This window comes from Trachemys scripta, chromosome 20 (assembly GCF_013100865.1).
Source record: "Trachemys scripta elegans isolate TJP31775 chromosome 20, CAS_Tse_1.0, whole genome shotgun sequence".
NCBI lineage: Eukaryota > Metazoa > Chordata > Testudines > Emydidae > Trachemys > Trachemys scripta.
Window position 1 is genome coordinate 13,509,590 of NC_048317.1, and position 12,569 is coordinate 13,522,158.

Consider the following 12,569-nt stretch of genomic DNA (forward strand, 5'->3'; position numbering starts at 1 on the left):
CTGAGGCTAAACACCACAGTCTAGCAGCTAGTGGATGGACTCGCCGGGTACGCATCCCGCACCGCACCAAAGCCACAATGTCAAGGAGAAATGTCATGGTCCATGAAGACCATTTTTGCTAGTTGATATCAAGGGGAAACTCAGCACGGCTTTTCTCCTTATCCATGCTCTCCCATAAAGCTCCAGTTCTTGTCCCTTGTGACATCCCCCAGAATACAATCTAGACTGAGTCGCTGTGTCCCTTTAACTCTCCAGCCCAGCGTGCCGTTTACACGGATTTGCTAGTGACAAGCAGCCTCTCCAGGTTCACACACAGCCATTAGCATGTCAAGTCACTTCCAGCAGAGTTACATGGATACGTTCCCAGTCACTCATGAAGAGTGTGACACCCGCTAATTCTTAGCCCCAGCCTTGCCCCCCAAGAAACGTGCATCTTGTATTGTCCAGCACACAACTGAACAACGCAAGCTCATGAATGGTCACTCATTTCATCAAAGGAAATGATTATCCACCAGCCTGTTAACCTGAGTAGAGATTCCCCAAAGACTTCAGCCAAAACACACCGGTTTAGATAAAACAATAAAACAAGTTTATTAACTAGAGAAAGATAGATTTTAAGTGATTCTGAGTGGTAAGGCATGAGAGTCAGAATTGGTTACAAAAGAAATAAACAGATAGAATCTAATTCCTAAATGGTACCAAGCTAAATAAGATTTGAAAGCAAACAGCGTTTCTCTCACCCAAAAACCTTCAGCAGTCTCTATACTAACTGGGCAGCCTTCCAGGTAAGACTACTTCCCCCCAGTTCAATGATGCTCCGATTGTCTTTCAGGTGATCTTGCTGCCCTGAGTAGAGATGGGGTAGGAGAAGTGATGAGGAAGTCACGGACTCTTTTTTTTTATACTCTGACCCTTTGTACTGGAAACGTCTTTACTGGGTTATGGGGTCATGCAGTTCCATGGCATCTGTGAGCTGCGGACTGTCCTTCAGGTGAATTGTAAATGTCTTGTTTACAACTTCCCTGCTGGTGAATTTCTGATTTAAACAGGTAATGACCTCTTAAGACCCAGCTGGCATGCTTGTGTGCTTTTGTCTCTGAAAAACTCGTTTGAGCCAGCTTTTCTAACTTTTTACAATAAAATCATTGTTATTCAATAGAAAGTCTCATAACTTTACATGCGAAGTTGCCACACCTATTTTAGCAAGGTAATAATGTTCTGTAGGTTATGAGTTTTTAAACTATACTTCACAAGGCATACTTTGTGTACAGCATATCATAAGCATATAAAAATGGTGAACTTAGGATACAGGATGTCACAAGGGTACAGGTGTCACATCCCTCTCTAAGGTTTGTCATCAGGAGAAAAAAAACCTCTTGCTCCTGGTGTAGTGGAGATGGAGGGGTGAAATTTTCCCAAGATCTGGCCATGACTCTGACTGTGGTCCTGACAGGAGTCAGCATCTCAGCAGAAACGGGGCAGATGAAGGGGAATGCTAAGTGCCGAGAAGAACAACCTAAGAGAAATCGCATTCATAGCAGAAATTTCCTGCCAGTGGTTACTTTTATTTAATTATGTTAGCAATGAAACCTCTGCTGACCTTGTGCTTCCTTCTATCTGTCATCCCTACCAGAAAGACCATCACTGAGCTTGTGCTCAGTTCCACCCATTCATCCCACGTAAACCGTGGGGCTCATTTTTTATTTCATTTATACCCTGCCTACTCTTTTCTCTGTGCTCCATTGCAACAAACCCTTCCCTCTTGGATTTTGTTTGCAACAGACTCCAAACACAGAAATTCCATCATGACACAGCACAGACCTCTACCACCTAAGCCAGTGATGTAACTGGCAGCAGTAGGGGGCTGTTATCCTCTATATGGACTGGTCAGTAGAGGGGGATGAGGAACACACTTTGCCAGTGGGAATTACAGCTAGCTAGTAGACAACACAGGAATGCTGAGACTTGGGAATCCAGCATTCAGGGCCAGGTGCTGGAGGGAGAGTTCTCTAGTGCAGGGGTTCTCAAACTGTGGGGTGGGACCCCAAAGTGGGTCATGACCATGTTTTAATGGGGTCGTCAGGGCTGTTGTTAAACTTGCTGGGGCCCGGGGCTGAAAGCCAAAGTCCAAGCCCCACGGCTGAAGCCCTCAAGCTTTGGCACCCCCCCCCGGTAGGGGGCTCAGTCCCTCTTCCTGGGGTCTTATCGTAATTTTTGTTGTCAGAAGGGGGTCACGGTGCAGTGAAGTGTGAGAACCTGCTCTAGTGGTAACACACACTTCTGCCCATGTCCTGCTAGCCTGGACCTTGCCCCCTGTACTCCAGGTTGCTCCCTTCCCCAGATCCTGGATCTGTCCCCTCTTGCTTCCGTGCCACCCCCTGTCCCTGTCTCCATGTCCCTCTGTTCCTATTGCTCACAGCCTGCCCCGCCCTCTGAGCGCCTCACCCCTTTCCATTTGAGTCAAGCTGCTTTCTCCTTTTCCTTAACTTTCGCGGGAAAGGGGGAGGCATTAAGATTGCTCAGAGGTTTATAACTGGTGAAAGTGGAGGACATTTTTGAGAGATGGCAAAAGGCAGATCCCTGACCCCAGCATGACCTCCCCTGCCAAATTAAAGGTTCCTGCACCGGTGACCTATTGTAAGAATTTTTTAACTTCTTTTCACCTGACTTTATTATCAGGAATGGCTTAACTGTTCTAGCTGAATCTTTAAAAAAACGAGCAAGCAAACAAACAAACAAACCCCCTAGAATTCCGCCTGAGGCAGATACCTGGAGTGGAACGAATTATCCCAAATGTTTAATGTTTGGCAAAGTTATAAAGCACTGAAAACAGCATCTTATAATGAGAAGTAAAGCTGGTAACACATTTTCCAGGGGAAGAATTTTCTGTGTTGCTGATTTGACAAAATCAAAACAATTCTTTGAATGTATCGATTTTTGTCAAACGTTTTGAGGGGAATTATTGGAACAGTTCATTTTGAAATGGTCAGCTTTTGAATATAAAATAATATCAGACAGTCTAAACAAAACATTTTTGGAATATTTAATATTGTGAAAAATTCCGCATTTTTGACTTTTTTCATCCCAATTTGAGACCAACCTACATATCAAAATATCAGCATTTCCTGAATGTTGGATGAAAATTTCAAATGTTGACCATCTCCAGTGGGAAGTGCTGGGCAATCTTAATCATAGACAGTGTTACCAGACTATAATAAAGAGAAGGAAGCAGCTAAGAATTCTTCCAAGCCTTGTAGATTTCTGTCTCCCACCCCTGCCTTTCAAAGCCCTATGTTTCTCCTAGTCATGCATTTTGTTGCATGCGTGTTTGTGTATTTGTGTACTTGTGAAACTGTTTCTCAGGCCAACTTTCCCTCCCTGCTTTAATGAACTCCCTTGTATTTCTGGTGGTTTCTCCTGAAGTTCTTTAATCCCCTGGATTTGCTGACTAACATAACCCCAGGAGAGCCTCACAAGAAAAAAAATTGCAGAATAAAAGCAGAGATCTCAGCCCTCTAGTTTCTTAATTAGCAGCCAACACACCAGAAGTCCTCAGGAGTGATTGTCTGACAGGGAGATTTCACACTTGCAGTGAACTCCATGCATCTTGGGGTTTTGTCTTTTTTTTATATATTCCCCATGTCTTGGAATTCTTAGAGTTCTCATCTCTCTGTGTTAATTATCTCCTGTGTAGCTTTTTCTGCATCAGCTGGATACTCAAGAGGTGGGTGATGTATACCACATACACTGACTTACCCCCAGAACCCCTAGAAATGCTGTAAAAAGAACAGGAGTACTTGTGGCACCTTAGAGACTATTTGAAAATTAACAAACAGCTTTTTGGGAAGCTCAGAGAGCTGATGGGTAAGGTCCCATGGGAATCAAGACTGAGGGGAAAAACAACTGAGGAGAGTTGGCAGTTTTTCAAAGGGACACTATTAAGGGCCCAAAAGCAAGCTATTCCGCTGGTTAGGAAAGATAGAAAATGTGGCAAAAGACCACCTTGGCTTAACCACGAGATCTTGCACGATCTAAAAAATAAAAAGGAGTCATATAAAAAATGGAAACTAGGACAGATTACAAAGGATGAATATAGGCAAACAACACAGGAATGCAGGGGCAAGATTAGAAAGGCAAAGGCACAAAATGAGCTCAAACTAGCTACGGGAATAAAAGGAAACAAGAAGACTTTTTATCAATACATTAGAAGCAAGAGGAAGACCAAAGACAGGGTAGGCCCACTGCTTAGTGAAGAGGGAGAAACAGTAACAGGAAACTTGGAAATGGCAGAGATGCTTAATGACTTCTTTGTTTCGGTCTTCACCGAGAAGTCTGAAGGAATGCCTAACATAGTGAATGCTAATGGGAAGGGGGTAGGTTTAGCGGATAAAATAAAAAAAAGAACAAGTTAAAAATCACTTAGAAAAGTTAGATGCCTGCAAGTCACCCGGGCCTGATGAAATGCATCCTAGAATACTCAAGGAGCTAATAGAGGAGGTATCTGAGCCTCTAGCTATTATCTTTGGAAAGTCATGGGAGACGGGAGAGATTCCAGAAGACTGGAAAAGGGCAAATATAGTGCCCATCTATAAAAAGGGAAATAAAAACAACCCAGGTAACTACAGACCAGTTAGTTTAACTTCTGTGCCAGGGAAGATAATGGAGCAAGTAATTAAGGAAATCATCTGCAAACACTTGGAAGGTGGTAAGGTGATAGGGAACAGCCAGCATGGATTTGTGAAGAACAAATCATGTCAAACCAATCTGATAGCTTTCTTTGATAGGATAACGAGCCTTGTGGATAAGGGTGAAGCGGTGGATGTGGTATACCTAGACTTTAGTAAGGCATTTGATACGGTCTCGCATGATATTCTTATCGATAAACTAGGCAAATACAAATTAGATGGGGCTACTATAAGGTGGGTGCATAACTGGCTGGATAACCGTACTCAGAGAGTTGTTATTAATGGTTCCCAATCCTGCTGGAAAGGCGTAACGAGTGGGGTTCCGCAGGGGTCTGTTTTGGGACCGGCTCTGTTCAATATCTTCATCAACGACTTAGATATTGGCATAGAAAGTACGCTTATTAAGTTTGCGGATGATACCAAACTGGGAGGGATTGCAACTACTTTGGAGGACAGGGTCATAATTCAAAATGATCTGGACAAATTGGAGAAATGGGCTGAGGTAAACAGGATGAAGTTTAACAAAGACAAATGCAAAGTGCTCCACTTAGGAAGGAAAAATCAATTTCACACATACAGAATGGGAAAAGACTGTCTAGGAAGGAGTACGGCAGAAAGGGATCTAGGGGTTATAGTGGACCACAAGCTAAATATGAGTCAACAGTGTGATGCTGTTGCAAAAAAAGCAAACATGATTCTGGGATGTATTAACAGGTGTGTTGTGAGCAAGACCCGAGAAGTCATTCTTCCGCTCTACTCTGCTCTGGTTAGGCCTCAGCTGGAGTATTGTGTCCAGTTCTGGGCGCCGCATTTTAAAAAAGATGTGGAGAAATTGGAAAGGGTCCAAAGAAGAGCAACAAGAATGATTAAAGGTCTTGAGAACATGACCTATGAAGGAAGGCTGAAAGAACTGGGTTTGTTTAGTTTGGAAAAGAGAAGACTGAGAGGGGACATGATAGCAGTTTTCAGGTATCTAAAAGGGTGTCATAAGGAGGAGGGAGAGAACTTGTTCACCTTAGCCTCTAAGGATAGAACCAGAAACAATGGGTTTAAACTGCAGCAAGGGAGGTCTAGGTTGGACATTAGGAAAAAGTTCCTAACTGTCAGGGTGGTTAAACACTGGAACAAATTGCCTAGGGAGGTTGTGGAATCTCCATCTCTGGAGATATTTAAGAGTAGGTTAGATAAATGTCTATCAGGGATGGTCTAGACAGTATTTGGTCCTGCCATGCGGGCAGGGGACTGGACTCGATGACCTCTCGAGGTCCCTTCCAGTCCTATAATCTATGAATCTATGAATCATTTGAGAGCTGCCTAAACTGACTTTCTCCCCTGTCACACATTCCTAAAGTTCCACAGCTATTCTATTTTTCTTGCATGGTATTGTGTATGCAATGCATTGTCTAGATGTGTTGTAGCCCCCTCTAGTGGCCGCTCAGGATTATAGAGGATAACAGCCTACTTCTGCTACCAACAGAAAACGAGGCACAGAGAGAGGAAGTAATTGCCCAAAGTTAGATAGGAGTGAATGGCTGACCAGGATGTATCAGGTCCTCATCCTTTGCTGTGTCCATGTGATTACATTATCAAACGTTTAGTCCACCTGCATGTAGTACAGCAAGTCTTCAGGATGCAATTCTATTTTGGTGTCACTGGCCCTTTAACAGAACCCCATTTAGATTTGACAATAGAGCTGCCCATTTCCTGGTATCTTGGATGTCCCCTGTTCTCAACACCGCTGACATCTCTGATCCAAATCCTCTCTAAACGCCTCCTTAGCCCTACTGCCCTTTGTCTGCTGTGTGCCTTCCCAGCGCTGTAAATGAAACAGCAGCTAGCTCATGAAAGCTGACATTTTCAAACTCGATTTTCAAATTGTAAAGTACGTGGCACGTGTCCTGCCAAAATGAGACAAAATCAAGTTACTCTCTCAAATTTATATCTGAAATTAAAGCAGGAGGCTGAAGCCTACAAGGATGCTAGAAAACCCTTCCCCTCCCCCTTCCATGTTCTAGATCTGTAAGGACATTCTTGAAATGCTATTCACTCGGAGTCCTAGTGCCTCTGCAACATTAAAAGTGACACTGACATCACAGGAGTGGGAAGGTTTCAAATCACTACCAATAGGCAGTACAGGTTACATCTCCATGCAGGGAGTTTATATACTTTTATGCCACTAAGCAAGTCAGGGTATCCATAAAACAAAAGGGGGGATACTTGTAATTCAGAATAAGCATGTATTCTACTAGTCGGGCATGATTCAATAGTTTCATTCTGAAAGGGGTTGGATGAAGGCGTGCTTCAATTTCCGTGGAGAATGTCCACCAATGTTAGCTAAACAGGTGCAACTGGGGTGTCTAGAGAAGCCGCAAATTGATGTCCGGCATTGTTAAAGAGAAATCAGAGTGTCTACACAAGGGGGTGGCACTGATTTAGCTACATCAGTGTCGAAACCAGCCGAATTAAATCAGTGCACTTTTATCCTGTAGACAAGGGGTGAAATTGTCAGAAGTCGAAGAGAACCCAGAGGGGGCAAGCCTAAGCTGGGGTAACATACACATTGAGGGAGATCAAAGTGCTAATTATACCAGTTTAGAGTCCCTCTAAGAGGCTCAACTTGAGACTCATCTCTGGATTGAGACCAATTTAGCTGGCTTCTTGGGTCAGAAGGTGAGGGAAATGCCATCTGATCAGGAACTGGGGTTAATGGAACCTGAAGGGAATCCTACTAATTTAGAATGGCAGCTGGAGTGTATGGGCCTGAAGCATGAAGGAAATTGGGGACAAAGCCAAGGCCTGTGAAGGGATCACAAGAATCATACAGAGAAGGAGAATAGTTCCTACTGAATTGGGTGTTGGCTACTGATGGGTGACCCTCGAGTAGTTTAGAGGTTCACTTTGCAAAAGCATCCCCCAAATCGAGTTGCTAATCCTTCTAAATGGAATCTCTCGGGCCTTCAAAGCTTTGCCAGAAATCTCATGAGAACTGGCTTTTCCTGTAAGATTTCCACTTCATCCTACTTCTGGTCAGGCTGAATGTACCATGAGAGAGAATTTTTTTCTGTGGTCCCAGTCAGAACCAAAAAGTGCAAAGATGTGCATGAGAATGAAATTTATCAGGGAAGAGAGTTAGCCAAACTTTTTCAAACCTCATAAAAGTTTCAGGGTTGAGGTTGTGTTTGAACTTAGGGCAAAGTTTCAGGTTACTTTTTGTTTTGAACTTCTCTAACTCAGGATCTCTTGAAGTACAAACATGACATGGAAGAGCTCAGAAGCAGTTGACCCTCATTGATAAACTTCATGCATCTTTTTCAGTTCAGGCTCTTTGATTGGGGCTTGGGGGTTTTATTTATTTATATAGTTTTTGTAGATGTGTCAGATCAACTACTTTGCCTTGCGACTACAGAGAATAAAAGATGATAAATCTTGCACTTGCCAGCTAAGTACTTTTGATCAGTGGTCAGCTTTGTGATGAATGCTTTTCCATCTCATCCTTCAGCCCATGCATTTTCAAGGCTGGTTAGAAGTTGGAAGGCAAGACAAAACAATGCAGCTATCCGGCGGAATTCAATTTCCTGAAAAAAAATAAATCATATTTTTTTTCCCCGTGACCTAAATGGAAAACATATTGTTCTGAAAGTGCTGTTCAAACAGAATTACCAAAACCTTTTATCAACAAAGAGACTGTCATATATCAGACATCTGGTGTGGATGTCAATTATAATAATTAATTAGACATCTCCCCAGATGCCTGACACTACATTCTGTCAGCAGATTTTTTTTACTTCAATCAAAACTGCTGCTGCATTATGCATGAAACTCGTCGAATAGTTGGGAGTTGAGGAGATCAGCTGCAAATCACAGCTAAACACACCAAAGGGCTTATGCTTCAGGTGGCTTTTACTGTTTTTTAAGAATGCCAAATGAAGGTCACATGGATTAATTTCCCCCCCCCCTTTACAACATCGTCAAATGTTTTATATATATATTTTCTGCGACTTCAAAGAAGGAGATGGATGGGAAAGAAAAAAAGGAAACAATTGCCACTAGATCCTGCTGGAAAACATAACACTCGCTCATTCACCAGATTCATTAGGCAAGAAGCAAACATCCTGCCAACCGACTGGGATGAGCACAGTCTAGCCCAATGGTTGGAACAGGCGTCGAGAACCAAAGACGAGGGTCAGAGCTGGAGTCAGTAGTCGAAGCCAGAGCCCGGGCTCAAGCCAGAGGGCAGGAACTGGAGCGAGCAGGGTAGCAGGCAAGGAGGGGTTCAAGGCAGAGGTAGGACAGAGGTAAGGCTGGGGGCTGGCTGAGCCGGAGGTGTTGAAATGCCAATTAACTGGGTGTAGCGGGGTGGTCACCCGCTCCTGCCTGGGAAGGGTTAAAGCCAGCCCTGTAGAGAGCTGGGGCTGTGGAAGGAAAGACTTGGGCTGATTGGGGAAACAGCCGCAGCTGGGCCACACCCCAATCAGGCCTCAGCTGGCCCTATATAAAAAGGCTGTGAGCCAGAGGCCAAGCAGTCTCTCTCTGCAGAGAGAGAGAGACACACACACACACCTGGTTGCAGAGAGCTTGAGACAGGGTACCTGAGTGCAGCAGGGCTGGGGAAAGGCAGAGGAGCTGGGGAGCTCCAGCCTGGAAAGCCCCAGGCTGCGGCCTAGCATAAGGCTAATAGGTACTGGGGGTTGCAGAGGGCAGCCCAGAGGTAGGCCAAGGCAGCAGGTCCAAACCCAACCTTGCCTGTGATGAGTGGCTGACACTGCAGTCTGCCCCAGGGAGTGGGGCTAGATGGTGACTGGCAGTAGCTGTACACTGAGGTGAGGTGGGGTTAGTGGGTGGGGGTTCCCCTGGGAGGGGAGACCCAGCGTGTGTGGGAATTGCCAGGGGACAGCACCCACAGCAAGAGGCACCGGGGTCCTGGGAGGGACACGGGCCAGTGCGAATGACAAGGCGGATCACCGGCCTGCAGAGGGCACTCTGGGCTGGATTGAGCTGATTCCCCAGATGACCAGCAGGAGGCGCCACAGGGGTGAGTCCAACCCCTTACACTGGGCTTACTTTGAGCTTGTTGTGTTCCAGATAGGCTGGGCAAGACCAAAATGCTAGTGTACCAAGCTCACGTCCTCAGCGCTCTCATGTATGGTGGGGAAACATGGAGAAGCAGGGACAAGGTATTGCAGGAGCAGGCACAGTGGTGGGCATGACACTGAGCATCCTCTGCCATCATGTAGTTGTTCCAGCTGGATTTTCCACCAATGACAGTGAAGGAGCATTCAAGAAGATGCCTCTTGACTTCACAGCCATCAGCTAATGGCATCTGTGTGAAAGAGAGGTAGAATAACAGAGGCAACTCCCCTGGAAACCTTGAAATGGGCATGGTTCAGAGAGAAATGTCTGAGTGCCAAACCTTTCAGCACATACACAGGAGCAATTCCCACTGACCTCCATGGGAATTTCACCTGAGTGAGGAATGAAGGATCAGCCGTTGATCTCTGAACCAGAACTGAAAGAGACATCAGCCCAGATCCTCAAAGATATTGAGATGCCTAACTCATACCAAAATCAACATGGATCTGGGCCTTCTTGTGTAAGACAATGACTGGCTGAGTTGGAGGTGTGTCATAATGCCAATTAACTGCATTTACTTTGAGCTTGTGTTTCAGTTAGGCTGAACAAGACCAAAAAGCTAGAGTACCAAGCTCGCGTTCTCGGTACAATCATGTATGGTGGGGAAACATGGACAATTTATGCTCATCAGGAGAAAAGGTTAAAAGTTTCCACCTATGTTGGTTATGCCGTATACTCAATACCAAATGGTAGGATAAAGTCACCAACACAGAGGTTCTTTGAAGGACAAATTTACCAAGTGTGACAGCCCTGCTCAAGCAAAGATGACTGCTGGCTGGGCCATCTGAGTAGGCTGGAAGACGGACACATGCCCAAGGACATGCTATATGGGGAGCTATCAGAGGGAACAACAACAGGACGGCCCAAGCTTCACTATAAAGACATATGCAAGTGAGATATGAAGGAATTTGGAATTGATCCTGACCAATGGGAAGTCTTGGCAAATGATCATCACAAGTGGCGCCATCGAGGTATCAAAGTCCATGACAGAGAGAAGCTGCCCCCCCCCCCCCAAAGCTTGAAGAGAGAAGGAAGCAAGCAGCTCCCAACCAAGATACAGACGTTTGCAAGAACTACCAAAGCTCATGCAAATCTCGGATTGGACTATTAAGTCACAGGAGACATTGCAAACCATCTACTTCATAGGCTGCAATTCCCACCGTCTCTCGCAGGCGAAAGGATGCCAACACACTCTGAGCTCCAGACACATGACTTCTAAACTAGGTTAACAACGTAGGCCCTAGTTCTGCAATTGGATCATTCTGACTACAATGGGAGTTTGCCCATATGTAAGGGTCTACCTGTTTTTGTAGTAACAGGACCTTAACTTGTAAATTCTTTGGGGCAGGGACAGTGGGTGTAATTCTGACTCCACTGAAGTCAATGGTAGTTTTGACATTGATGTCAATAGGGCAAGGACCTCATCCTGTCTTCTAATTTTGTTGTCTGAAGTACACTTTTGAACACCTTAAAACGATGAATAAATATGTCCAATAACCTCATTTCCTGGTTATCTGTAAGGCTGATTGAAATGTTTTCACTGGAATGTTTCTCCAGTGAAAAACAATATTTAAAATGATGCAAAAATCTTTGGGGGTGGGGAAAACATATCATTCAAAATTGTCCAGTGTCTCTTCAAAGTGAAAAAATCATTAGATTTTTTTTAGATTTGATTTGATTATATGTTTTTTGACCACCACACCTGGCAGCTCACCTGATTAAAAAATGCTTCATTTATCTCTCACAGAGAGTTTTAACTTCCAGAAGCAGTTGAAGCATTTTTAATCTTGTTTCGTACACAGATACCAAGGGAACAAGCACTCTAGAAATGCCAATACATAAAATAAATAAAGTGCAGGGAAAGATGATTGCTTTGGATCCATCGGAGTAGTGAATTAACACAGCAACGGCAACCAGTCAACATGAGAGGCCACATTACATCAACTTTACCGTTTAGAATATAAATATCTACATTTCTCTTAGCCCACAAAAAATAATAAAATGGATAAAAATACCTCTGTTATTTGTAGTCAAAAATCTCCCCAGCCAATTAATAACCTTTGCCATCAGCTTCCCTTCCCTAGGAGTTTGAATTGCTATTATTTTTAGTTCTTAATCTTTTAACACGATTTGTGTCCTCCAGTGACCTATCGGTTGTTTTGCTCTCAGCCAGCTCTGGGATTGCTCTCGCATCATTCCATCTAAAGTCTTGTTGCTTTCACCGTGCGACTTCAGCTACCATTTTTGTTTCAAGAAAAAAATATTTGTCCTTACAGTTTTATTACTTAGGAAACTGGAGGGGGGAAAGAATAAAGGTCAGAAGAACCTTAACACCCTGAATGAGGCAAAGCCCTTTGGAGAGTAAACTGTCAAGGACCCAGGAATTTGACAATGGGTTATTATAGGACTGGAATTACAGATGTTTTTCAGGATGTTTTAGGACAGTTTTGAAAAACATTATTGCCCCCCTGGTTCTCATGGGAAATTACTCAGAATTATATCTCTTAACCTGCCAGGGTCCCGAGATGAGACACCAGCTTATAAACTGTCAGACAAAGATACATCAAGAGGCAAACCGTAACTGAAAGGACCAGAAGACTTGGTAGCTTTCACTGAACACGTATAGAGTTTTATAACAGTTCGGCATCGTGATTTGGGCTTTCTAATCTGTCATTTATTTACAGTAGCAAACAGCAATCGTGAGCAACCCTACGATAACTAATGTAGTGAGCACAGGCTCAGCTCTGTGCTCAC